Source organism: Equus asinus, chromosome 5 (genome assembly GCF_041296235.1).
Source record: "Equus asinus isolate D_3611 breed Donkey chromosome 5, EquAss-T2T_v2, whole genome shotgun sequence".
In the NCBI taxonomy this organism is placed as follows: Eukaryota; Metazoa; Chordata; class Mammalia; order Perissodactyla; family Equidae; genus Equus; species Equus asinus.
Genome location: NC_091794.1, coordinates 96817070 through 96843054, shown reverse-complemented (window position 1 = coordinate 96843054; position 25985 = coordinate 96817070). Strand labels below are relative to the sequence as shown.

At 48.5% G+C, this 25985-nt stretch overlaps 1 protein-coding gene across 11 annotated transcripts in view; it reads right to left on the bottom strand.

Moving 5' to 3' along the window:
• The window catches only part of LUZP1 (leucine zipper protein 1), a 126497-nt gene that overhangs the window by 58373 nt on the left and 42139 nt on the right, over positions 1 to 25985 (bottom strand). For 7 of the 11 annotated variants that reach the window (XR_011503572.1, XM_070510717.1, XM_070510721.1 and 4 more), the window contains one exon: positions 16339 to 16438. The exons of 2 other annotated variants lie outside the window; for them this stretch is intronic. The gene's annotated coding sequence lies outside the window, so the exon portion shown is untranslated. Of the gene's footprint in view, positions 1 to 16338; positions 16439 to 17203; positions 17333 to 17947; positions 18072 to 25985 lie in introns of those variants that run through there. 2 more of the 11 variants (XM_044769967.2, XM_070510723.1) reach the window with 2 other exon arrangements.

The following is a 25985-nucleotide window of genomic DNA, read 5'->3' as shown; positions in this document are numbered from 1 at the left end:
GATTGCTTTAGCAATTCGGGGTCTTTTGTTGCCCCATATGAATTTTAGGATTCTTTGTTCTAATTCTGTAAAGAATGTCATTGGGATTCTGATTGGGATGGCGTTGAATCTGTAGACTGCTTTAGGTAGAATGGACATTTTAACTATGTTTATTCTTCCAATCCATGTACATGGAATGTCTTTCCATCTCCTTATGTCGTCATCCAATTCTCTCAAAAAGGCCTTGTAATTTTCATTATATAGGTCCTTCACTTCCTTAGTTAAATTTACCCCAAGGTATTTTATTCTTTTTGTTGCGATTGTGAATGGTATTGTATTCTTGAGTTCTTTTTCTGTTGGTTCATTACTGGAGTATAGAAATGCTACTGATTTATGCATTAAAAGGATCTTTTCAGACACCATGCCTTCTCAGAGAAGGGAAACAATAGAAAGAATAAACAAATGGGACTTCATCAGATTAAAGAGCTTCTTCAAGGCAAATGAAAACAGGATTGAAACAAAAAAACAACCCACTAACTGGGAAAAAAATATTTGCAAGTCATATATCTGACAAAGGCTTAATATCCATAATATATAAAGAACTCTCGCAACTCAACCACAAAACATCAAACAACCCAATCAAAAAAGGGGCTGGAGACATGAACAGACATTTCTCCAAAGAAGATATACTGATGGCCAATAGGCACATGAAAAGATGCTCATCATCACTGATCATCAGGGAAATGCAAATCAAAACTACACTAAGATATCACCTTACACCCGTTAGAATGACAAAAATATCTAAAACTAATAGCAACAAATGTTGGAGAGGTTGCGGAGAAAAAGGAACCCTCATACACTGCTGGTGGGAATGCAAACTGGTGCAGCCACTATGGAAAACAGTATGGAGATTCCTCAAAAAGCTAAAAATAAAACTACCATACGATCCAGCCATCCCACTACTGGGTATTTATCCAAAGAGCCTGAAGTCAGCAATCCCAAAAGTCCTGTGCACCCCAATGTTTATTGCAGCACTGTTTACAATAGCCAAGACGTGGAAGCAACCTAAGCGCCCATCAACAGACGAATGGATAAAGAAGATGTGGTACATATATACAATGGAATACTACTCAGCTGCGAAACAGAACAAAATCATTCCATTTGCAATAACATGGATGGACCTTGAGAGAATTATGTTAAGTGAAATAAGCCAGCGAGAGAAGGATAATCTGTGTATGACTCCACTCATATGAGGAATTTAAAATTATGGACTAAGAACAGTTTAGTGGACACCAGGGGAAAGGTGGGGTGGGGGTGGGCACAAAGGGTGAAGTGGTGCACCTACAACATGACTGACAAACATTAATGTACAACTGAAATTGCACAAGATTGTAACCTATCAATAACTCAATAAAAAAAAATTGAAAAAAAAAAAGAAAGGAAGGAAATTCTAACACATGCTACCACGTGGATGAGCCTTGAGGACACTGCTAAGTGAAGTAATCCAGTCACAAACGACAAATATTGTATGATTCCACTTTATGAGGTAGCTAAAGTAGATGCACAGAATCTACAGAATTCAGAGAAACAGCAGAACGGTGGCTGCCAGGGGTTGGGAGGAAGGGGAAATGGGGAGTTTTTGTTTAATGAGAGAAAGTTTCAGTTCTGCAATAAAAACCGTTTCAGAGATAGGCTGCACAACAATGTGAATATAGACTCCACACGAAACTGAACTGTACACTTAACATGAGACGCTTTGTTACGCATTTTTTACCACAATAAAACATCATTTTAAAGTTTTTAAAGCAGGAAAGAAGTAAAAAGCATAGAGAAGGCAGGGCAGGCTCCAGTTTCTGATCCAGCGTGTAAGGAGCTTAGAAGTCATGACTTTGTCCTAACAAGTAAAAAGCTGAACAAGCTAACAATCAACTCTGCTTAGATCCATCACAGAACTGAGGTCACAGAGAAACCACTTCCCCTCAAATTAGACAGACAGATAAGTGGAATACAGAGAATCACAATTTACCAGAGCAGAAACCTCCAGGGGAACCAGTACCAGGGTAGGGAAACCAAAACCTCAATTGACAAATCGCTGGAGGCTCAGTGTGAAAACCCCGAGAGTGAAAAACGACGGGGGCTCTCAGTCTGGGAGGGATGCGCCACTGTGTGAGCCACACTCCAAAAGCTGCCCCAGGTTCTCATGCGAAGCTGAGGAAACCCCCGTGTGCTTCCAGCAGGGGGAGGGTAAAAGAACCATCTGGAAACCAGAGCCTAACCTACTGGACTCTTACCCAAGCCTGACTGACCTGGAGGAAGGGAATACCCAACTCCAGCCCACTCCAGCCGTCCCATCCCCCCTAAGAGGCAGGGGGCAGGAGGCAGGGACACCAACTAGAAGCACTTGTGACGTTCACAGCCCAGGGGCACAGGCTCACTAAAAAACTGAGACCTAATCGTAGGACAACCCAACACTTCCCGTCCCCACACACCTGACCACCACATCACTAGAGGCCTCCTCACCTCCGTTCTTTCACCCAGGACATCACGTCCCATTTCCACACAAAATTACAGAGCATATTCAAAGGCAAAAAACACAATTTGAAGAAACAGAGCAAGCATCAGAACCAGACTCAGATATGGCAGAGAGGCTAGAATCATCAGACAGAAATTTAAAACTATAAAACTCTGATGAATCAAAGAAAAATTAAATAAATGAAGAGGTAGCCTATGTTCATGGATAGGAAGACTCAATACTGTCCAAATGTCAGTTTTTTCCAATTTGAACTATAGATTCAATGTCATCCTAATCAAAATCACGACAAGTTATTTTGTGGACACAGACAAACTGGTTCTAAAGTTTATACGGAGAGGCACAAGACCCAGAACTGATAACACAATATTGAAAGAAAGGAACAAAGTTGGAGGACTGACGCTACCCAACTTTAAGACTTTCTATAAAGCTTCAGTACTCAAGACAGTGTGTCATTGCGAGAAGATAGACAAATCAATGGAATAGAACACAGAGCCCAGAAACAGACCTACACAAATATAGTCAACTGATCTTTGACAAAGAGGTAAAGACAGCAATACAATGGAGCAAAGACAGTCTTTTCAACACATAGTGCTGGAACAAATGGACATCCAAATGCACAACAATCTGGACACAGACCTTACACCATTCATAAAGATTAACTCCAAATGGATCACAGACTTACATGTAAAACATAAGACTATAAAACGCATACAAGATGACATAGGGGAGAACCTAGATGACCTTGGGTGTGGCAATGACTTTTTAGATACAATCAAAGGCACAATCCATAAAAGAAATAATTGATAAGCTGGACTTCATTAAAATTTAAAACTTTTGCTCTGCAAAAGACACATCTGATAAAGGACTGTTATCCATAAAATACAAAGAACTCTTAAAACTCAACAATAAGAAACCAAACAACCTGATTAAAAAATGGTCCAAAACCCATCACAGACACTTCACCAAAGAAGATATACAGATGGCAATCAAGCATATGAAAAGATGCTCCATATCATATGTCATCAGAGAAATGCAAATTAAAACAACAAGATAACCACTGCATTCCTATTAGAATGGCTAAAATCTGAAACACTGACGACACCAGATGCTGGTGAGGATGTGGAGCAACAGGAACGCTCACACTTTCCTGGTGGGAACACAAAATGGTACAGACACTGTGGAAGACAGTTTGGTAGTTTCTTACAAAACTAAACATTCTCTTAGCAAACGATCCAGCAATAGCACTCGTTGGTATTTACCCAAAGGAGTAAAACCTGCACACAGATGGTTCTAGCTCTGTTCATACCTGTCAAAACTTGGAACCAAGCAAAATGTCCTTCAGTAGGTGAGTGGATAAACAGAGTGTGGGACATCCAGACAACAGAGTATTATTCAGTGCTAAAAAGAAATGAGCTATCAAGCTGTGAAAAGACACAGAGGGGCCTTAAATGCATGTTATTAAGTAAAAGAAGCCAATCTGAAAAGGCTACATACTGTATGATCCCAACTATATGACCTTCTGGAAAAGGCAAAACTATGGAGACAATAAAAAGATCAGGGGTGAGGGAGGAGGGAGGGGTGAACAGGGGGAGCACAAAGGATTTTTAGGGCAGTGAAACTACTCTGTATGATACTATAATGGTGGATATATGTCCTTATAAATTTGTCCAAAACACCAAGAGTGAACCATAATGCAAACTACGGACTCTGGGTGATAATGATGCGTCAACACAGCTTCATCAATTGTAACAAATCTACCACTTTGGTGGGGGATGTCAATAATGGGGGAAGCTGTGCATGTGTGGGGGCAGGAGATACATGGGAAATCTATGCATCTTCTGCTCAATTTTGCTATGAACCTAAAAGTCTCTAAAAAAAACTGTCTATTAAAAATAATAAATAAAACAGGGGCCAGCCCAGTGGCATAGTAGTTGAGTTCGCACGCTCTGCTTTGGCAGCCCAGGGTTTGTGAGTTTGGATCCCGGGCGCAGACCTGCACACCACTTGTCAGGCCATGCTGTGGAGGCATCCCACATATAAAATGGAGGAAGGCTGGCACAGATGTCAGCTCAGGGACAATCTTCCTCAAGCAAAAAGAGGAGGACTGGCAACGGATGTTAGCTCTGGGCCGATCTTCCTCACACACAACGTATATACTACATAAGTAAATAAATAAACAAAAACAATCTATCTTAAAGGGGGGAAGAAGTGATTGGGGTTGTTGAGAGGACTGCAATTTTAAATAGGGGAGCTGGGGTGGGGCTCAATAAGAAGGTGGCACCTGCGGAGAGACTTGAAGGAAGCCACAAAGAATGTTTAGAGAATGATCCAGGCAGAGAGAAGATGGAGGAGAAAGGCATAGAAAAAGGAGCGCGCTTAATGTAGTCAAGGAACATGGACGGTGCGGCCAGACCTGAGGAGCGAAAAGGACAGAAGCAAGAGATGGAGTGGACGAAGTGGAGAGATCATCAAGGAAAGCTCGGTGGTCACTGGGAGGACTGGTTTCTCCTCTGAGAAACAGAACCATCAAAAGGTTCTGAGCAGAGGAATGAAATATTCCGACATGAATTTTAAAGGGATCAATTTGAACTATATGGTTCCATTTATCTATAGTTGAAAAACAAGAAAAACTAGTCCACGGTGACAGTGGTTGCCTCTGGGGAGAGAGGGACTGGAAGGAGGCTGCTGGGCGTGCTCTGTGGACGGCAGAGTCCTGGCAGCTACATGTGAAGTCTCCAAGCGATAGAAGGTTTGTGCACTCTACTGTGTGTTGCATCTCAGTAACAGAAAATAGAGACAGATGACCTAAACAGAGAGAAAGACCGACATGACTGCTGTGCCAAAACAGACTACAAAGGGTGCGGGCGAGAGCAGGAAGGCCAAATAGGAGCGCACTGCAGTAATCCAGGCAACAGACAGTGTGGCCTGGCCCCGGATGGTGGCCACACGAGTGGGAAGAAGTGGCCAGGTGTTGGCCACTTGAAAGTAGAGTCACAGGATTTGCTCCTGGAGTAGGTGAGGCGGGAGACAGAGAGGAGGCAAGGATGACTCCAGGGGTTGCGGTCTGAACCTGTGGCAGGACGGAGCGGTGATCAGTCCAGACGGGGACGACAGCCCGTGATGCAGTCTGTGGACAGAGCAGCTGAGAAGGACGGTCAGGGGTTCAGTGTGGGACATGTTATTTATGAGACGTGTATTAGTCGTCCAGATGGAGAGTTAAAGAGGCTGTTGAACATATATATCTGGAATTCAGGAGAGAGAATGGGCTGAAGAATAAATCTGGGAGTCAACAACAAATAGATGGCTTATAAAGCCATGATCTGGACGAGACTGTCAAGGAACTGAGCGAATACAGGGAAACGAGAAGGCAAAGGTCTGAGCCCCAAGGTGACCACGCTCGTTTACTGGCAGAGACCTAGAATGACCAGCAGAGGAGACAAGCGCAAAGGCAGCGGGGCGGAAGAAAACGTGGCGGAGCGCAGAGTACTGTGGAAACCTAGCAAAGAACGTCTTTCAAGAAGAGCTCAGGGCCCAGCCCGGTGGCGCAGCGGTTAAGTGCGCACGTTCCACTTCGGCGGCCCGGGGTTCACCAGTTTGGATCCCCGATGTGGACGTGGCATCACTTGGCAAGCCATGCTCTGGCAGGTGTCTCACATATAAAGTAGAGGAAGATGGGCCCGGATGTTAGCTCAGGGCCAGTCTTCCTCAGCAAAAAGAGGAGGACTGGCAGCAAATGTTAGCTCAGGGCTGATCTTCCTCAAAAAAAAAAAAAAGAAGAGCTCAATTCTGTCAAGTGAAGCTGATGGTTCACGTAAGATGACTAAGAAGTGACCATTAAATTTAACAACGTGGACGTCACTCTGAAGAGCAGGTTTGGTAAAATGATGGAAGTGAATGAAAGCTTTATTAGAATGACTTTAAGAGAGAAAATAAGGAAATGAATTGGAGATAACAAATACCAGATGATTTTTTTTTTTTTTTTTTAAAGATTTTATTTTTTCCTTTTTCTCCCCAAAGCCCCCCGGTACATAGTTGTGTATTCTTCGTTGTGGATTCTTCTAGTTGTGGCATGTGGGACGCTGCCTCAGCGTGGTCTGATGAGCAGTGCCATGTCCGCGCCCAGGATTCGAACTAACGAAACACTGGGCCGCCTGCTGCAGATTGCGCGAACTTAACCACTCGGCCACGGGGCCAGCCCCCAGATGATTTTTTAATTCTGCTAAAAACCAGAGCAAAAAGTGGGAAGGCCGTTGACAGAAGTGGTATCAAAGGTTTTTCTTCTTAAGATGGAGAAAAAAGCATGTTGGCGTATTGATAGAATAGGATCCAGGAAAAAGGGAAAATGGGACAAGTTCTGAAAGAGGAGCAATGTTCTCGGGCAGAAGCGGGAAAGTGGGCTCTAGCAGCAGTGCTGAGAGAGCAGCGGTCACCCGTGGTGCCGGGCGGGAGGGCGGAGCACGTGGGCACGGGTGTCAGTGGGCAGGTGAAGGCAGGCACGGTGACAGGAGTCTGGTGAAGCTCTCTTCTGAGTGTTGTGGCTTCTTCACTGAAGTAGAGAGCAAGGTCATCTTAAAGTGACGCCAGGGCGAGAGTACTACAGGTCATCTAGGTGAGTGGAAAATACAGAATGACTGCCAGGCAACTTTCTGGCCCCCTGGAAATGCACGTTATGAGTTACAGTGAAACCAAGCAGCAGGTTGTGTTTTTACACCCAGTCTTGTTCAGCCGACCAGAAGAAGGCCCCGAGGAGATGGCCGGACTGAACCAGGGTTGGGGCTCTGTGAGTCTAACAAAGCAAGAGAAGGATGAGGGAATTGCAGGCGTGTGCAAGGGAACTTCAGCTCAGTCGGTAAAGAGGGACGAGAACATTAAGAACACGTGGAAAACACTGACACTGCAATAGGACCAATCAACGGAAGGTCCCAATGAGGGCTGAAGGATGTTGGAGCCAGGGTACTAGCGGGAGTGAGCCTGAACGACGGGAGACCGTAATCAGAGAGGGACTTCGGGGAACTGAAGTTACCGAGGGGCTGCAGGAAGTGGTGACGTCAAACACTAAGATGTGAGCAGGTGGGCACAGCACTGGGATTTTTAGGGCAGTGAAACTACTCTGTGATACTCTAACGGTGGATACACATTACACACGTGTTCAAACCCTCAGAGTGTACAACGCCAAGAGCGAACCGGAATGTAAACTGGGGACTTTGGTGACCATGATGTGAACGTAGGCTCATCAGTTGTAACAAATGTACCCCTCAGGTGGGGGATGTGATAATGGGGGAGGCTGTGCGTGTGTGGGAGCAGGGAGTACATGGGAAATCTTGGTAGCTTCCCCTCAATTTTGCTGTGGACTGAAACTGCCCTAAAAAAATAGTGTTAACAAAAAAAATGAAAATAAAAAAGCTAAAGTATGATGTTGGGAATGCTGGGGGTGGGGAGGAGGGGAAAGGAAATCACTGGAGAGGGAAATGGCTGAGAGGAGAAGGTGCTGCAAGGGTCCGCACGCCGCACCTGACAGCAGCACAGACGGCCCCGGCCAGTGATGGGGACAGCGCGTTAACCAAGCTCAAGGCCCTGAGAAGTGAGGGGTGGTGACCCGAGCGCCAGCAGATGACAGCAGCAATAAGGGTACTAGATGACGCAGTCCGATAAGATTCAATTTAAAAAGAGGGGAAAGGAGAGAGGGAACACGGTCTGAGCCATAAGAGAGAAAAAGTGACACAACAACGATCCTTCAAGAAAACCCAGGGCAAAAGAGAAACATTAAGTGGGATTCAAGGAGATGCCAAATGCCTGCTTCTCTGCAAACCGATCCCTTCCACTGATTGCACTGTGAGCCGGGAGCCACCAGGTGGAGCCCCTGCTCAGCCCATAACCACCACCAAGGCCTCGGAGGTGCTGGGAAGTCAGCCTCCCTCCAGACCCTGCCCTCTCCACCACTCTGCCTCCCTGAGTACATCTTTCTCCGTCCTCTCGTCTTTCCTTCTTTTGGTCTCCCCTTCTTTTCCCAGCCTACATGCTTCCTCATTCTCAAAAAAATATATATATATATTTTTTTCTTTTGAGGAAGATTAGCCCTGAGCTAACATTGGCTGCCAATCCTCCTCTTTTTGCTGAGGAAGACTGGCCCTGAGCTAACATCCGTGCCCATCTTCCTCTACTTTATATGTGGAACACCTGCCACAGCATGGCCAGGATCCGAACCGCTGAACCCCGGGCCACTGAATCAGAAGGTGCGAACTTAACCGCTGCGCCATGCGGGCAGCGCCTACATTTATATATTTTTATAAGAAAGAAACCTTTTCCCTTATTCCCATCCACTTTTCCTACTTTGAGGGCCACACACAAAAACACGTGTTTTCCACCTTTTGCCTAGTGGTACAGTAAACACCCTTACCAGTTCACACACAGGGTGGAGGGGATGAGGGAGTGAATTCAGCAGGGGCCACGGAACACTTTACATGAGTAGCTACAAAGGCTCGGTATTGGCAGAGCAGTTGTTGGAAGACAAACAGACGATGCTTCCACACAGGCTTTACAAGAGCTCAGCCTCGTAAACATGCCGGAAGGCCGTTCAACTGCACACTTGAAAGAGATGAACTTTACAATACATCAATCCTATCTCAATAAAGCTGTCTTAAAAACCCCTGCTCATCCCGACTGAAACATTCCCCCCAACAAATCCCATGTAGACGAGTTTATATGCAGTTTTCCCTTTCAGAAGAGGGAAATATTAAACTTGAGTACAGGCTCGTCTGTAAACTATAATTCTGAATTAGCGGAGTCCAGGAATTATATTGCTTTTTTATTCATTCGTCTTTTAGTGCCAATTTTATATGTTCTGTTCAAGACTCATGAGATGAATCAACCCACATGCCACAAGGAGCGAAAAAGCTAAACCTGGATAATCTACAGCGGACACTTGGAGGAAATATAAAGAGTTATCACCCTTCGCTACTCAAAACCCTTTGAAGATGCTCGCTGCTCTTGGGCTACAGACCAAACTCCCCAGCGTGGCAGGGGAAGCCCTTCAGGACCTGCCTGCGAGCTCCTCGGCCTCAGCTGCAGACGCCACCCGGGCTGTGCTCTCTTGCGGCCCCACCACCTTGCGCCTTCTCCTCTCCTCCAGGCTGTTACTCGCTTCACTGGTAACTGCTTCTCACCTTAGACAGTAGGCCCCCCACCCCCGGAAGCTCCTGGAGCGCCTCCTTCCTGAAACCCCAGGCCAGGTGGGCCTCTCTCTCTTGCTCTGACAGAGGCTGTATTGATCCCGTCACAGCACTTATCAGACTGCATTCAAGCCTTATTTATTCGTTTGTCTCTCCACCCTGTTTCTTATTCACTGCTGTGTTCTCGGTACCCAGCAGGAAGCCTAGCACATAATTAACGCTTAAAATTTGATGAATGAATGGCTGAATGAGCCCCCTAATTCTTAAATGGCTGGGCACCCTTTGGCACTAACCATTAACAGAAAATAGTAAAAATGACGTAAGTGAACTACTCACGGGTTACAAAGGAGAAAACAGCGGGCAAGCGCAGACCCAGCTGGCACAGACATCAGGCCCCGGGGCGAGGCCTGGATGACCTCATCTGGAGCCCCCAGCCGCCTGCACAGTGTCGTGTCACAGGGCTTTCCCTGCTAGACAATGCCACTTCTGGCTGTCAGGTCTACACCATGGAAATGGGACATAAAAACCGCAAATCACTCACAGGCTGTCTAGCTCTAGTTATTGGACCCAGCGTTGGAGAAGAAGCAGAAAATATTTCTGGATCTTCTTCCACTCCTCAGAACAGGATTTCAGAGCCAGAACGTAGTTAAAAGATATTTAGTCCATTGGTTTTCAAACCGGGCTCAGCAAATCCCCTCAGGGGTCACGGAGGGGAAAGCGGGCGGGGAGAAGGCCCGAGCAGGCCAGACTCCGGGCTCCTTCTCTCCTTGGTCAACCAAAGCAACTGATTCCGGCTTCTTAACACACTGGGCGCCCCCACATGATGGTAAAGAAAGCTCTGCTGCTCTAGGTACAATAAAACCAGCTGGGACTGGCCCAGTCCCCTCACTTTAAAAATGAAGGAACTGTGATCAGAAGTAAATGTGATTTCTCCAGCAACTCAAAGCCAAGGACTTCAGTCTCCTGCCTCTGTACCCAGGACTCTTCCCGTCGTGCAAAATCACCTCCCTACGAACTCTGAAGAGTTTGTACAAAGGGAGGAGTTCTTATTATACACAGACCAATAACAACCAAAAAGTATCAAGGGAACAAATAAAGGACAACCACAAATCGAGCACTACTCTACCTACCACGGATAATACCGTCAGTACTTAATACACGTGTTTTCTCTGGGAATCCAAGATGCACTGTTTACTTTTCCCTAAATCACTTCCCTGAGGTTTTCTCATCCACACGCGGATGATATGGTGGTCCCGGCACGGAGAGCGCTGAGCAGAATGCCTTGCTCATAAGTCACAACAAACAGTAGCTGTTACTAACTCTATTCGACCTTCACAATAACCTTATGGGATGGGGACCCTCACACTTGCCCAAGGTCACAGCTAGTGAGAAGGATGGCCAGATGGCGAGCCCAAGTCTACGTCCAAAGTCCAGATTCTTTCAAGAATGCTACCCTGTTTGGCCAAGTCATTGATCTTCTCTATGCCTCAGCTTCTTCCTCTGAAAAAATAAAAGAATATCAACCTGACCTACCTCACAGCAAAAAATAAAGTCAGCAGAAGCACTCTGAAAAGTCCTGTGTGTATCTAAGGTAGGCTTCATGAGGCAGCATCCTCCTGGAAGAGCGACTCGCTAAGACGAGCCTTCTGTCTCAAAGAAGGAAATGGAAGGAAAATGGCATGAGGGTGTCACTTACCTCTGACCTTTGGCCCTAAGCACAGTCAGAGAAAGAAATGGCTTGGTACCTCCAGGACCCTCCACGAAGGGAAGGGGTAATGCCTCTCTTCCCAGGACCTGCCCCGGGAAGCACGTTTACCAGGTGACATTCGTTCACTCAGCTGCCACCTGTGCAACATCTAAGATGCCTCCAGCATCTTGCCGAGTGATGAAAGAGATCAAGACCTGACCCCTGCCTTTAAGGAACCAGGAAGAGAGAACCAATTATAAACAACAAGGACGCCTTCCGGCCCACTCCGCTGGGTGCCCACCCTCTGCTCCGTCCTCCGCCCCCGCTCTCCTCGCTCAGTGTGTTCTGCAGTCTGACACATGTGCCCGGAAGCTCAGAAGGGCTTCATGGTGCCCGAGGGTGGGTCTGGGAAGGAAACTGTTTATGTTAAACCTCAGAAATCAGGGAAGTGAAGAGAGGGAAGGGTGGTCCCATCCTTTAATGCCAAGTTCCCCCTGTCACGTGTCTGGCTCAGTTCCAATTCCTACTAGAAAGATACAGCACCAACCGTCTCTCCTGCGGGCCCCTTTCTGCCAAAGTTCTAGAACCCAGTGCCAAGGGGCCCTGTCCAGCACCCTGAAGGCTGGCGCTTCCTCCTGTCCTAGTCTGAAGGTCTAAAGGTCGAACACAGACCATCCGCAAACTTGCCCTGCCCCCTCCCCAGCACAGCAGCCAGGAGTCACTCCTGTCCCAAGCGTCAAGGAAAGCAGGGTCGGCAAGCTTCTTTCAAGTTAGCATGGCACACAGGTAAGGAGACAAGCTAGTTTGACAGCAAGTGTTCTCGGCTTTGGGACCTAAGGTCTCTGCCTCGGCTACTCAAGTCTGCCGCCGTGGCACGAAGCAGCACGCCACGTAAGCGGATGACGCGGCTGTTTCAATTAAACTTTATCTACAAACACAGGCAGTGGGGCCTGAGGACCAGCTTGCCGTCTCCTGATCTAAAGGAAAATGGGAAAACTGTTTTTAAGCAGCTTCCTCCTGACCAGCCATTTACCTTCTTAAAACCTTAGGCTGTCCACAGCTCACCACCACTTCTTGAGAGTTTCTGTTCTAATTACTGGGCTTAGATGATTTTTCCCAGAATCCAAATTCATGTATTTTAGATATGCAGACCTCAGAGTCAGCAGCCCAACTAGCATGCAGAGATTCTCCAGGTTGGAAAGGATTCAGACCATCTGATCCAGGCTTGCCCTCCACGCAGAAGCCATCCGGCTCCGGCTCAAACGTGTCCACCGAGCGCAAGGACACTCACTTCCTCCCAAGGCGACTCCTTCCACCTGCGGACAGCTCTGCGCTAAGACATCCTACTTACCTCTCTCCTCAGCACATTTAACCACCTGATTACTGGCGAATTTGTTTACTGTCTGACTCCTTTTACCAGAATGTAAAATTAATGAGATCAGAGATGGGGTTTCTTGGGTTTGTAGCTGTTTTTACTGCTGTGTCTCCAGCACTTTGAATGGTGTTTGGGACATAAAGGGTATAAGAGAATTGTTGAGGGAGGGTATAAAAGGAGGGTAGGAGGGGAGGGGGGAAGGTGAGAAGGAGGGAGAGAGGGAGGGAGGGAGGGAGAGAGGGAGAGAGAGAGAGAGGGAGACAGAGGGAGAGAAAGGGAGACAGAGGGAGACAGAGGGAGAGAAAGGGAGACAGAGGGAGACAGAGGGAGACAGAGGGAGAGAGAGGAAGACAGAGGGAGAGAGGAAAGGGGCAGACAAAACAACGCTGCATTTGGGAAACTAAGTCAGCCAGTAGGACTGCCGTGAGAGGCACAAGGGGCCGAGCAGAGCAGCGAACTGACGAGGCTGGAGTGAGGACAGGGTGTGACATGGAAGCCCCTGAAATCTCAGCGCCAGTGCAGAGGCTGAGCCGGTATTGGAGGAACACTTTGGGGGGAATTTAGAATTCCCCTTTCTCCCTCCTCCTTCCAAGCCTCCTCTGCCCCATCCTGACCATGAACGTCTCCCTGGGGCCCCTGTTCTCCGAAGCCTTTGCAAACAGCCGCTCCCCCAACACAAGTGCACCACCCTCAACTTTGTAGATGCTTCTATCACTGTGCGCATGAGGCTGACCTGCTTCTCTATCCGTGGGCCTCTGCTGGGCCCTGAGCTCTGACAGCAGGGACTGTGTCATCCTTGTTTTTCTGGGCTGGGCACTGAATACTGTGATGGGACAATGTAGGACCCTTTTAAATGTTTGGTAAATAAATGAAGGTAACAGTCTTATTGTGTTTTGTACTGGCCAGACTACACCCAGGGAACTGGGGTCAGATCTGGACACTCTATTCGAGGAAAGATACTGAGCCTTTGTGCCAAAGCTGCGCAGGCATCGGCGAAGAGACCAGGTGAGTCGTGTAAACGAGGGGCGGGGCCCGGGAGGACGACGGCTAAGAGGGGAGAGCGGGCTCTGCTTTCATATGAAATGTCTCAAAAGGAGTCAACTAATTTAAAGCTTTTTAAAAAGGAAATAAAAATAACACCGCTGTGTAGACCCACCGAAACACACCCTTCATGCCTGCGAACTCTGGATACGGAAAGCAGATCTGCAACCTGTTTTAGACAAAGGGATTTAAGCACGGAAGTAACATAATCAGAACTGCATTTTAAAAGAACATTCTGACAGCATAAACTAAGGTGCTATCGTACCAGTCCGGGCAGGAGGCAGGGTGAGGGCCTGAGCTCAGACAGGAACAGCGGGGTAGAGAGGTGGGGGGATCTAAAGACGACCTGCTCAACCCTGTGTGAACGAAGCCAGGACGGCGGGCACTCATCTGGCGGCCGCATTACCAGTTTGTAGGTTCATACTGAATTTTTTTCAAATAAACTGCTATTAAATCTAACTAATTTTTGATAGTCTAAATACAGGACTCAATTTTTCTTTCTTTTGCAGGCATATGGTGCAAATTAGAATTTGATCCTGCCTTCAAAATACGTCCAGAACCCATTACTCTCCGGCTACCCACCATCACCCCTCCCCTGCCCACTGACTGAAAAAGCTTCCACCGACCTGGTCTCCTGCTTCAGCCAGAGCCCACCTCCCCCCACAGGCTATCCCCACAGCAACCAGAGTAAGCCTTTCAAACACAAGTCAGATCTGTCGCTCCTCTCTTCTCCACTCTGCAGAGGCTCCCATCTCACCTAGAATAAAATGCCCTCCAGAGGCCTAGCCCAGGCTCTAAGGCCCCGCGCCCAGGGCCTTGCTGTGTGCTCCAGGCCTCCCGCACCACGCACTCCAGGCCGGCCTCACTACGTGATCTGGGCTCTAAAGCCCCGCGGCCCGGGCCTCACTGTGTGGTCCGGGCCTCCCGCACCACGCGCTCTGGGCTCTAAGGCCCAACATGCCCCGGGCCTCGCTGCTTCTCTGCTCTCGTCTCCTACTGCTCTTTCCCTGCCACACACTCCAGCCACACTGGCCTCCGCGGGGCCTCGGACAGGACAAGTCACACTCACACCTCAGGGCTTTTACACTTGCTCTTGCCCCTGCCTGGGATGCTTTTCTCCCAGACGCATCTCCCTGGCTGGATCCCTCACTTCTTTCAGATCTTGGCTTAAAATATCACTTCATCAGGGGCCTTCCCTGATCACCTATAGAAAGTGGCAACCCCTCAGCCCCCATCTCTCTCTAGCACCACACCCTGCCTGTGTTTTGCTGAGCACCTATCATGAGGGGGTGTTACTTATCTATTTACCTATTTGTTTGTTTGTTTATATCCAGTTATTCATTTGTTTTTATCTGTTTCTACTCATTAGAATATCGTTCTTGAAAGCAGGACTTTCTGTTTCGTTTAATGCTGTGTACTTAGCTGCGAGAACTGTGCTAGGCATGCAGTGAGTGGCCAATTTTATCATCAGAATCTAAGTCCCACCATCTAGCAAAATACTCTATGTATAATTGGTATATGTAATCAGTTTTGTGGATGAGAATTATTATTTTACCCCCAAAATTCATCAAGTATATTAAAAAAAAAAAAGTAGTGCTCCAATAAAAAGAGACTAAAGTATCATCAGAAAAACCAATGAGCAAATGAATACTGAGCCACTCCATCCGACCAGAAATTAACTTCACAACCCAGTTCCCTAAGGTAGGAAAAACGCTCCCGGGAAAGGAACAGAAGAAGAATCCGGAACCAATGAACATGGCAAGCGCTTGCCCCAAGTTTCCCGCTCCCTCGAGAAGAGCCGGGACCGTCCCTAAGGGCCTGCTTCCCGGGAAGGGCCACCCCAGGAAGTGCTCTGACTAAGCCTGCTTTCCCGCGTCCAGCCGCTCCCATGCCTAGAACCCAGCTCCCAGACCACGCTGTGGCTGCCCTACTGCTCTGCCCTCCCAGAGAACCTTTCTCGAACAACCGTCAGCTGCAGCTGGTGACCAGGACCACGAGCTCCTCCGGCCACTCACTGCTCGGGCTTCTTCTGCTTCACTGTACTCTCCACTGCCCTGGTCAACACCAACCAAGAAGATGCTGGCACACAGACTCCCGAAAGGGCTAGAAAAAGGAGCTAGTGTTGATCAAAAGGTTTTTTTGTTTGTTTATTTTGCTTTGCTTTTTAAAGATTAAATCAGTCTCTGCTTCAACCAAAAAGTAACTTTCCCAAAAGAGAAACATCAAGCGCAATGAAAATAACCCGGGTTTGAATCTAGTCCTACCGCACGCTGCCTGCGCGAACTCGGAGAAGTTATTTGACCCCGCTAAGCTCACTTCCTCGTAGTAAAAACAGTGGCACTTACCTCACGGGGTTGATGTAAATATTAAGCGAGATAATGCACGTCAAACAGGACTGTGCCTGGCGCGGAGTAAGCATGCAGTAAAGGGGAGGCAGGAGAAGGATGTCAACTCCACACTGACCCCTCCCTCTCTTGTAATGGTGGGCAAATCCTGGAGACTTCGAGAACCACCCAGCATCGGTGCGGCCGGGTTCGCCATACAACAGACTTACCATTTAGGTAATTTAAGCTTTCCGTCCACACTTCCGGCTGCTCCCCGACGTCGATGGCTAGGAAGCAGTCGCTGTCTTCCAGTGGCAGCTGCCCCTTGACCTGGACAGAACACACAGAAAGGAAGAGGCAGGTAGAACAGGACTCGCACCAAGACTGAGTGGACCCGAGGGCCTGTCCCCAAGACCCTCACACACAGTGGCCGTCAGACAGATGAGACGGGCTCCGGGCCCAGACGCTGCCTCGGAAGGAAGCAGGCGTTCTCTCTCTCAGGGAAGATAGGGAGTTTGGCTCCAGGAGCTGCCCCTTCCCCACCGGATCACACGGTCCTGGGTGGACGACATTGTCTCTCCTTAGATTAACAGACCTATGCATTCCCCAACGGGCTAAGGATCCCTCCGACATCCTGGAACTGGGAGGGGCCTCAGAAATCAGCTAGTTAAATGCCCTCATTTCAGAGAAGGAAACTGAAGCTTGGAAAGGCTGAGTCACACAACTGCTTATGGCTAAAGCCGGGATTCTACTAAAAATAAGATGTTCTGGAAGGCGGGTAAGAAAAAGTGGAACATCTGTGGAGTATCTACCACACCCCAGGCAATGTGTTTTATGTTTTACAGAAGACAACACAATAACGTTACCTCCTTATAAATAAAGAGTCTAAATTTCAAGAAGTCAAGTGACTTGCCCAAGGTCTCATGGCTTGCTAGTCAACAGTGGCCAGGATTTAACCCTAAGTCTGCCTGACCACAACAGCCACTTCCCCGTGCTGCCTCTCACCGGGTTGCCTTCTAGACTAGGTCCCCAAAAGGGCCTAAACCACCCAGAATCAATTAGAACTAAAATAGGGCTTCTCTGTCACAAACTCACCCTTCGGCTTTGTAACAAGCCTTCTGCAAGAGAGCTGAGAAACCTGCTAACCCATCGAAGCTTGCCCCTAACATCAGAGAGGAGTTCCTGGAAGCGGAAGATCTGGGTCAGACTCCTGTCTGTCTCAGTCTGGGTAAGAATGGAAAGACGGCTTCTAAGCTAGCGGTCCACTGAAGCTTTTATACACGGTCTCACACCCCAACAACTATCCCCGCTTTTCATCACAACCGCCACCCCCCCTCACGTGTCCCACAGACCACTGTGTGACCTCCTTCCAAGGCTGCGGGTCCCTTTAATCCGATTTCCACACCTCCGCCACCAACCCCACCACATACGCACAATGGAATCCAGGGAGCTGGAAGGCTAGAATTAGGATGGAGAAATAATGAAATGGCCGTTTTTCACAATGACTTAAAAAAAAGATGAAGGCCTGAAGCCTCACATCAACAAGCCCTGAAGAGAAACGCATGAAAGGAGCCAGACAAGAAGTGGAGAAAAAGACCTGTAGCAGGGGCAGCACCCAGGGGTGGCTAGGTGGGTGTGGGAGAAGCTTCCTGGGCTCCCGCCCCCCCGCCAGACTGTAAAAAAGTCAGTCTAAGCAGAGGAAGTGAGGCTGCTATTGAAACAGCCTCAGGACGGGCCCTAGGCCTTCTGTCCTGCCCCCCACCTGTCTCTCCCCCTCTCCACCCACCTTACACACACACACACACACCCCTTCCTCTGCACAGCCCAGAACCTCCCTACCTAAAAGTTCTGCACTCCAAGAAGCGGCCACACGAACGTGACTCTCTCCACAAAGGCCTCTGCAGCCCCGACAGGGACCCTGCCGGCAGCTCCTGCCCCCAGCTCCTGCCAAGTGTGCCGCCCGTCCCTAAGGCCCAGGGGGCTATTCTCCAAAACAGGATAGAAGGCATTGCCAAAGCCCAAACAAACAGGAACTCCAGATCCTGAGCTGTGTTCAAGTGCCGACATTCTCCTCATTTCTAAGAGGTGGAACCAAGCGGCGGGTGATTTCTTTCCTTTGCTTCTGAGTGTCATTTACCTCTTGCACCCTCAGCGAACCGGCGCGGAGAGACGAGGATGACTGTGAACACCCTCACGCTCCACTGCTGCCCCTTCAGAGAGCTCTGCACCCTAACCGAGCCCCCGACGCACACCCTCAGGCAGCTCTGCTGGGGCTTCCTGTTGTTACTACTGGGGCGATGGTGGTGGCAGAGTGTGTGTGTGTGTGTGTCTGTCTGTCTCTAAGCAGAGACGAGAGGACCCTTACAGATCAGAGTCCAACCCCGTCATTTTCCAGAGGAGAAGGTGAGTCCCCGGGAGAAGAGACTCGCCCAGGGTTGCAGAGCAAGCTACAGTGAACACGGCTGAGTCCACATGAGATCGCCAGCAGCCCCGTGGGGGGACGCGCCTGTCCACGCCATCTGATTGCTAAGATCAAAGCTCTCCCAAACGGGCACCACCTTTGTTCCCAAAACCCTTGGACGATGGATAGAAACGCTCCAGGGAACTCTGCTTCCAGTACGATCCTCCCACAGAAAACAATTACAAACTCTGGATAAAATACAAAAACAACTATCTGAAGTGAACAAACACCGGCAGATTCTGGAGAGAAGCTGGAAACTGGAAGAAGGGACTGGTGTGGGACGACTTCCCCATTTTCAGATCTTTGACCAAGGGCTGTCCAGCTGAAGTTCCAGTTAAGAAACAAACCCTAGGCTTTCTGTCCAGAGGGAGCAGACGGAGTCGGAGCAGACAGAGAGCGGGAAGGAAGGAAGGAGAGCCCGAGCGGCGTCCCAGGTGCGTGAGCTCTGCCGCGACTTCTGCCTGCCCCGCACCCGCGTGCACAGGGCCAAGTCCAAGATCCTCAGCCAAGGACCAGGGCTCTGGACTGAAATCCCACTGCCACCCACTGCAGGCGACACAGTTCGCAGTTTTGAGTCTAACCAAGTTAATCACCTAGTAAAATTAAAACATCAACAGAAACCAGAGTCTCTACAACACAACATTCATAAGGTTCCGGATACAATCGCAAATTACCAAAAAAAAAAAAAAATTAAACCCCTTTGCAAGGAAAAACACAATCAGCAGGGGGCAACTCCAAGATGACCCAGGTGTTGGAATTACCAGACGAGCATATTAAAGCAGCCACGATAACTAAGCGGGAAAACTGGAAATTTTTTTTAAAAGAGGAAATTTTAGAACAGAAATGCAGTATCTAAAAATTTAAAAATTCCCTGAATGGGCTTAATAACATAATGGAGAGGACAGAGAAAAGAGTCAATGAAACTTGAAGATAGATCAAGGGAAATTACCCCAACTGAAGTCACTCTGGGTCACTGCAGCCTCTAGAAGCACCACGCCAGGCCCTTCACCTGAGTGCACACGGTGATAACTTTCCTTTCCATTCTCAGAAAAATCACATGCAAGAGAACTCGAATGACGGGGGACCACAGAGAAACCATCACCTGCAATTCCCCCAGGCCAGGCCCCCCTCACCTCCTCATCAACCTCGAGAGGCCTTCCAGACCCGAGCAGAGAAGAAGGGGTGACGGTGGGAACGAGAGGGCAAGAAAAGATGTAAACGTGAGACGACCGTAACAGCCAAGCCCTGGGAGTCAGATCTGGGCCCACTGGGCGCACTGAGAGGCAGGCAGACAGTCGTTTCTCCCTATAACTGCTGAGGTGGCACTCTCAGCATTGCTCGGGGGAAAAAGCCAGGAGAGGTTTTAATGTTTTTTCTGCCTCACGCAGTCTCTTCACCAAAAAGCCAACCTGGTAAAGCGGTTGACAGCAGGACGAGGCAGGACCATCGGTGGGTCCGGGGCTGAAGAGGGCCAGCAGCTGGGTGAGGGCTAGCTAACCTAGACGCACGCAGACTGGGAGAGCGCGAACCCGAACGCCACTGAGCAGCTCCCGCGCTGTCACTTCACGTGGGGCTCCGGCCACTCCAGGTAAAAGCAGAGGGAAGAACAGACGCTGCAGGAGACGCGTCCATTTCTGTAGGCCCTGCCTCCTTCTCATCCCCTCCTCCCACCTCGCAGCCCACCTGCCCACAAGGGAGGAGAACCCAGGGCAAGGGATCTCTTCTGACTCGGGTGAGAAACTGAGAAGATGATGTGCCCTCTAACCGTAAAGAACCTTGGACTGGGGGTTCTACCACCAACACCCTGTCGGAGCCCAGACACGTCTTTTATGCTCTCTGGGTCTCAGTTTCATCAACTGAACAAAAAAGTCGGACGAAATGCTATCTAAGATCCTTTCCAATAAGGACATGTATGACATCCTTATCCATGCTACCTCCATCTGCTCTTGAAGAAACTAGAAATAACAGGTCCCAAAAAGCAGAAGTGGAGACATGCCAATTTATTTGATTCATTAGAGTATCTCAGGGTTATACAATTATTCACATTTTTTTTAAAGATTTCATTTTTTTTTCCTTCGAGCACTCTGGAAGCACTCATTAATAAGCAATTGATAAGACTAGCTTGTGATCAGGGTATCCCTCCAGGACCACACGTGGCTCTGTGGTTTCCTTTCCTAATAAGTCATCTCTAACGGAGACCAGGCTGCCTTGCCGTTAGCCCGTGTTTGCGGGGTTTAGCAACAGAACCCCATGTCTAAAATCGTTGCTTATTCACCTGCTTTAAGACGGTTGGCTGCATCAGAGACGACCCCGGGTCCCTTTAACCTCTACGAGTCTCTGATGGGGATACTGAGGGGCCACAAGGACTGCGCAGGTAAAGGCAAGGGTGGGAAAACTGCAAGCCACAGCAATTACCCTAAAGAGGAAGAAACCAGAAGCACTTTTATTACCTAATTTAACCTTCTTCTAAGGTAACCCTCTCAGGTGTATACCATCATGTCCATTTTATACATGAGGAAGAAGCAAACGTTCAAAGTCACACAGCCGATAAGTGGGAGCTGATAAGTGAATTCTCACCTAGGTACTTCTGCCCCGAATTTTACTTTCTCCTCTCCATTAGACCACCTCTCTAAGGAATTCTCTCTCAGATCTCAGTCTCGAGAAAGCCAGCCTGGCTATAATTAACAAGGCGAGAAATAATAAGCACTGGAGAGGATGTGGAGAAAAGGGAACCCTCCTACACTGCTGGTGGGAGTGCAAACTGGTGCAGCCACTATGGAAAACAGTATGGAGATTTCTCAAAAAATTAAGAATAGAAATACCATATGACCCAGCCATCCCACTACTGGGTATTTATCCAAAGAACATGAAATCAACAATACAAAGAGATCTATACACCCCTACGTTCATCGCAGCATTATTCACAACAGCCAAGATATGGAAGCAACCCAACAACAGATCAATGGATAAAGTGGCCAAGCAATTAAGTTCATGCGCTCCGCTTTGGCAGGCCAGGGTTTCACCAGTTCAAATCCTGGGTGCGGACATGACACCGCTCGTCAGGCCATGCTGAGGAAGCACCCCATATGCCACAACTAAAAGGACCCACGACTAAAAATACACAACTATGTACCGGGGGGCTTTGGGACAAAAAGGAAAAATAAAATCTTTTAAAAAAAAAAAGAAAAGAAAGCCAGTCCTGATCCATAGCCCAAGCATCAGAACCCACATGAGGCTGATGGGGAGTGAGTCTGTTCGTTCTTTCATTTATTCAAATACCGCCTCCCACCTACAGTGCAGAGGGTCTGAGGAAAGCACTGGGGATAAACAGTGAGCAGACTCAGACAGACCCGTCTTTGTGGCATTTACTGCATCGTGCAACAGAAAGACACTGATTGGGGCTGGCCCCGTGGCCAAGTGGTTAAGTTCTCACGCTCCACTGCAGGCGGCCCAGTGTTTCATTGGTTCGAGTCCTGGGCGTGGACATGGCACTGCTCATCAAACCACGCTGAGGCGGCGTCCCACATGCCACAACTAGAAGGACCCACAACCAAGAATATACAACTATGTACCAGGGGGCTTTGGGGAGAAAAAGGAAAAAATAAAATCTTAAAAAAAAAAAAAAGAAAGAAAGACACTGATTGAAGAATCACACTATTAAATTTAAATTATATGAAATACAATTAATAGAAACTGAGCCACTCGGGGAGGTCTAGGAAGGCTCTTACGGAGCGAGAAGGCTCCAAGTAGAAGAGGCAGGCAAGCTTGTGAGCTAAAGCAGATCCATGTGACCAAAGAAGGGAGAACAAGGAGACGCACGAGGAGAGATGAGGCTGCAGAGGCATGGACAGAGCCACGCCATCCAGACCCATGGACGCCAAATTACGGATTCGGGTCTTGATCCAAAGACATACAGGAAGTCATGTAAGTATTAAATAAGGGTAAGATGTGCACATTTCAAAAAGATCCCTTTGGCTTCAGTAAGGACACGGATGGAAAGAGGTAAGAATGGCACCAAGAGGTCAGGAGGGAGGCTGGTTCTGTGCTCCAGGAGAGATGCTGGAAATAACAGCTAACAATACCGGGCGCACACAGGGCCCCTACTGTGTCCCACGTCCTGCTCCAGGCACTTTAATCCTCACAGCAACTCTGTGAAACGGATACTATTATCCTCGTCTCATAAAAGAGGAGAGAGGTTAAGTAATGTAATGGAATTACATGCCCCCCTTCATATCCTCACCTCCCTCAAAATCAGTGCCTTGCAAACACCTTTCCCTTCTTCATATTCAACTAGTAAAATTCCTTCATCAAACCAAACTACACCAAAGCAACTAAGTTATAAACTAACTTGTGTCTCTGAAGAAAATACAACTACACGGTATCATTTAAAATTTATCACTGCAAATTCCAAACAGCTCCCTTGATGCTGCCAGCAATCCTGCTACGTTTCCCCCAAGAGGCTCCCTTTCCCACTCTCTGTAATGACTTTCACCTCCTTCTCTCTCAATAAAACTCCAGCCCCATCAGCTAATGACTTTGTCACCAAGAAGCAACATTCAGACCATCATCTTCCTCACTCCAAATCTAACAACACACCAACATTCTGCTTCCCCCAGTGAGACAATGAAGAGCCCCTGTCGGTGTGTAAAGTACAAGCTTCCATATCTACCACAGATCAATTCCCTTTTATCTCCATGTGCAATCATCCCTACTCTCTCTTACAGCACCGTTTCCTCCTCTTTACAGACTCATGCCCATCAGCATACAAACATGCTCTAGAATGTGAGGTCTGCAAACCAACACTGGTTCACAAACTATTACCACTGTAAGGACAGAAATTGAGAGAAACCATTTAGACATTTGTGTAGCAAACTGACATGGCTGCAACATCCAAGCACATGGTCAGTGGATTTCTCAAACAGGGAAGAACCCAGAAAGGGTGTTGATGAACTCACATAGTGACCCACATGTGGAATGAGCTACATACAAATCGTATACACTAGTACCACAGGTAGGTGCGGGATAGGTCAGAAAGAAGTTCGCTGGTCCTGCATCACAGATAGCTTGAGAAGCTGCCCTCAAGAACAGTGCTTCTCAAAGGAATGCGCACGGATGAGCCGGGGATCTCATTAAAATGCAAATTCTGACTCAGTTAGGGCTGGGGCCTGAGACTCAGTATTTCCAACAGGTTGATCCAGGTTGAGAAGCAAGATTCTAGAATTTCCCATCTTAAAAAAACAAACAAGGGGCTGGCCTGGTGGCATAGTGGCTAAGTTTGCACTCTACTCCAGCAGCCCCGGGTTCACAGGTTTGGATCCCGGGCGCAGACCTGGCACTGCTCATCAAGCCATGCTGTGGTGGTGTCTCACAGAAAAATATAGGAAGACGGGCACAGATGTTAGCTCAGGGCCAATCTTCCTCACACAAAAACAAATAAAACAGAAACAGTAAACTCCCCCTTGATCTGGCACGTCCTTCCACCCACTCCAGCCCCACTGACTCTGCTTCTCTTCACAGAAGCACCTCCTAAAAGAGTTGTCTCTACTCCTCACTTCCTAACCTCTCCTCCTCTCAGTCTACTCCAATCGGCTTCTATCCTCAACGCTGCACTAAAACTGTTCATCAGGGTCAGACCTCCAGGTTGCCAAATGCTATGGTCACTTCTTGGACCTCTAAACAGCGTCTAACACAAATAACCACTCTTTCTCCATCGAGACACTTTTTTCCTTGGTTCCGGGACATCATGCTTTCCTGACCTTCTTCCCACTCCACTGGCTCCTCTTTATTCTTCTTACTGGCTCCTTCTCTGCTGGACCGCAACCAGACCTGGGACTTCTCTGTACCCTCCCTTCTTTGAGTAATCTTATCCAGTCCCCTGACTTTTAACATCAACGCCTTCTAAATTGTTACCTCCAGGACTGACCTCCCTGAACTCCAGAAGCATACCCAACAGCCTACCTGACACCTACCTGGAGGTCTAACTGACAGCACGTGCCCACAGTCTCGTGTTCTTGACAGCAGTCACTTTCCACCCTTCTCTCCAACCCAGCCCTCCCCCACTGTGCCCCCAACTCAGTGCACACACCGTCATTCATCCACGCCCAGGCCAAACAGCGGGAATCACCCTGGATTTTTCTTTCCCTCACACCCTACAAGAAAATCCCTCGGCCCCCACATGCAAATCCAAACAAGTCCCACTACTCTACCCCCACATCTTCTTGAGTCTGTCCCCTACTCTCTGCATCCCCTACCGGGCACCCTAGTCCAACCTACTGGACCGCACCCGACCTGCTACAACAGCCGCCGTGAGCCTCGCTGCTACCAACTGTGCCCCAGACACCACTCTCCAAATAATGGCAAATTCAATTTCTAAAAATTTAATCAGATCTAGACTCTAGCCTGCTTAAAAACAACAAAACAAAACACCTCTAATGGCTTTCCCATTCGCTTAGAATAATCCAAAATCCTCACCATAGCCTCCCAGGCCCAACGCGATCTGGCCCCTCCCCACCTCTGTGACCTCGTCCCCTCCCAGGTCCCCTCCTCGCTTCCTGTCTCCTGCACACACCGTGTTCATTCTGGCCTTAAGGCCTCTGCACCAGCTCTTCCCTCTTCCCTTCGTACAGCTGGCTCCTTTTGGTCAGCTTCAATTTTCCCACCTCTTTAAAGACCCAGCCAGCCAATACGAAGCAGCGCTCAACCTAACATGCCAGTCACCGGGCTTAATGCTCACCTTAGCACTTAACCCTCCTGATATTTTGTCTATTTCTTGTCTTCCTCCCCACGCCTACCCCCCTTTCTGTCCAGTTCATCACTGTATCCCCAGTGTTTGGAACAGTGCCTGACTGACAATAAATAGATGGGTCCTCAGCACAGGGGAGCGAGGGGGCAGGAGACAGAAATTCATGAGTCATGTGCACGGAGGCAAGGCTACTAAAGCCAGTGGGCTGGGTGAGGTCACCAGGGAGAGCGTCTACCCTGAGAGAGGAGCGTCTGGGAGAGCAGAACACTAACAGCTGTAGAATGGAGGACGAGCCTGCAAAAACAACATAGACGTGGGAGAATAGGACAGGGTGCTTCCGGAAGGGAGGAGCAGTCAACACAGTCAGCTCCACTGAGAACACTGAAGACTAAAAACGCCTGCTGACTCCAGCTACTTGGTGGACATTAGCGACCTCAGTGAGAGGTGTGACAGTGAAGAGGTGAGGGCAGAAGCCAGACCGGAGCAAGCAGTGCACACAGACAGCTTTTGAGAAAAGTCTGGCTATTTAAAAGCAAACATGATGGGTTACAGAGAATGTCCACGTCCGCTCCTGTTGACTGGGGCATGATCCCAGCACTGCAGCACACACGGGCTGCAAGTCACCCCGTGGCTTCAAGCCTCCTTACCCTCATGGCAGCTTAGACTGCCACTTC